This window comes from Penaeus vannamei, chromosome 4, assembly GCF_042767895.1.
Source record: "Penaeus vannamei isolate JL-2024 chromosome 4, ASM4276789v1, whole genome shotgun sequence".
NCBI lineage: Eukaryota > Metazoa > Arthropoda > Malacostraca > Decapoda > Penaeidae > Penaeus > Penaeus vannamei.
The window spans coordinates 34,581,015-34,583,514 of record NC_091552.1 but is presented as its reverse complement, the minus strand read 5'-3'; positions in this window follow the sequence as shown (position 1 = coordinate 34,583,514).

Here is a 2,500-nt window from a genome sequence, read left to right as displayed (position 1 = left end):
AAAGGAAGAGAAAGAGAGAAAGCGAAAGGGAAAGAGCAATGAGAGAAAGGTAGAGGAGGAGGAAGAGAAAGAGAAAAAGCGAAAGGGAAAGAGCAGTGAGAGAAAGGTAGAGGAGGAGGAAGAGAAAGAGAGAAAGCGAAAGGGAGAGAGCAATGAGAGAAAGGTAGAGGAGGAGGAAGAGAATGATAGAAAGCGAAAGGGAAAGAGCAGTGAGAGAAAGGTAGAGGAGGAGGAAGAGAAAGAGAGAAAGCGAAAGGGAAAGAGCAATGAGAGAAAGGTAGAGGAGGAGGAAGAGAAAGAGAAAAAGCGAAAGGGAAAGAGCAATGAGAGAAAGGTAGAGGAGGAGGAAGAGAAAGAGAAAAAGCGAAAGGGAAAGAGCAATGAGAGAAAGGTAGAGGAGGAGGAAGAGAAAGAGAAAAAACGAAAGGGAAAGAGCAATGAGAGAAAGGTAGAGGAGGAGGAAGAGAAAGAGAAAAAGCGAAAGGGAGAGAGCAATGAGAGAAAGGTAGAGGAGGAGGAAGAGAAAGAGAGAAAGCGAAAGGGAGAGAGCAATGAGAGAAAGGTAGAGGAGGAGGAAGAGAAAGAGAGAAAGCGAAAGGGAAAGAGCAATGAGAGAAAGGTAGAGGAGGAGGAAGAGAAAGAGAAAAAGCGAAAGGGAGAGAGCAATGAGAGAAAGGTAGAGGAGGAGGAAGAGAAAGAGAGAAAGCGAAAGGGAGAGAGCAATGAGAGAAAGGTAGAGGAGGAGGAAGAGAAAGAGAGAAAGCGAAAGGGAAAGAGCAATGAGAGAAAGGTAGAGGAGGAGGAAGAGAAAGAGAAAAAGCGAAAGGGAAAGAGCAATGAGAGAAAGGTAGAGGAGGAGGAAGAGAAAGAGAGAAAGCGAAAGGGAAAGAGCAATGAGAGAAAGGTAGAGGAGGAGGAAGAGAAAGAGAGAAAGCGAAAGGGAGAGAGCAATGAGAGAAAGGTAGAGGAGGAGGAAGAGAAAGAGTTAAAGCGAAAGGGAAAGAGCAATGAGAGAAAGGTAGAGGAGGAGGAAGAGAAAGAGAAAAAGCGAAAGGGAAAGAGTAATGAGAGAAAGGTAGAGGAGGAGGAAGAGAAAGAGAGAAAGCGAAAGGGAAAGAGCAATGAGAGAAAGGTAGAGGAGGAGGAAGAGAAAGAGAGAAAGCGAAAGGGAAAGAGCAATGAGAGAATGGTAGAGGAGGAGGAAGAGAAAGAGAGAAAGCGAAAGGGAGAGAGCAATGAGAGAAAGGCAGAGGAGGAGGAGGAGGAGGTAATGCTGCAAATTTGTCTGTCATTTGCTCGCGGACGGATCACTTAGGGGAGAGGCTTCAATCACAGAGATTAATAATTCATGACCAGCAGGAGAGAGCTCATCAAAGGAAGCGTTTTGAAGGAAATAGATTGAATTATTTATGCTCAACGCTCGCTGAAACACTCGCACACAAACCATGAACACACACACAATAGATCTCTGGGGTACATACAAAGACACACAAACCATGAACACATACACACACACACACACACACATACACACACAATAGATCTCTGGGGTATATACAAAGGCATATACGCTCACATACACACACGCAAACTCAAGCACATACATACACACTTGAAACATAAACACACACAAACAGACACGCACTCAAGCACAAACCCATACACACACAAATACACACGCGCAAACACACACACACACACAAAACACACACACACACACACGCGAAAAAATACAAACAAACACACGGCAAACACATACAAAGGAAGAACGAAAATGAAAAATTAGAAAAACAACGAAAGCTCGTTATGTCAAACTGTCAAGCGAATGTCAAAATTGTGTTTCCTCGCTAACAAACCGGAAAACATAATATTCTTTCATAATGATATGGACAAAAAATGTCATAAAATACCCTAAAAAGTATGGTAGTGGGTTACAGTAAACGTCATATTAATACCATGATATATTCATACCATGATACAACTCCATGAATGATTGAGCAATATCATGATTGAACAATACCATGATTGAACAATACCATCAGTGAACAATATCATCATTGAACAATATCATCATTGAACAATACCATCATTGAACAATACAATTTTGAACTATGCCATGAATGAACAATACCATGAATGAAAAATACCATGAATGAACAATACCATGATCAAACAATTCCATGTTTTAACAATACCTTTATGATACAATGACAAATAATAACACTAATAATACAACAATAGAAAATCCCATGTCACTGTGAAGTAAAGAAAAGGAAACGGAGAAGAGAAAGATAAAAATGGGAAAAGGGAGAGGATTAAGAAAAAGAAGAAGGAAAAGAAAAAGAAGAACAAAAATAACAATAATAATAAGAAAAAGAAGATGGAAAAGAAAAAGAAGAAGATGAAGAAAAGGAAGATGAAGAAGTAGAAGAAGAAGAGATAGAAGAAAAAGAAGAAGGAGAAACAAAGGAAGAAGAAAAGGGGAAGCATAAGGAAATAT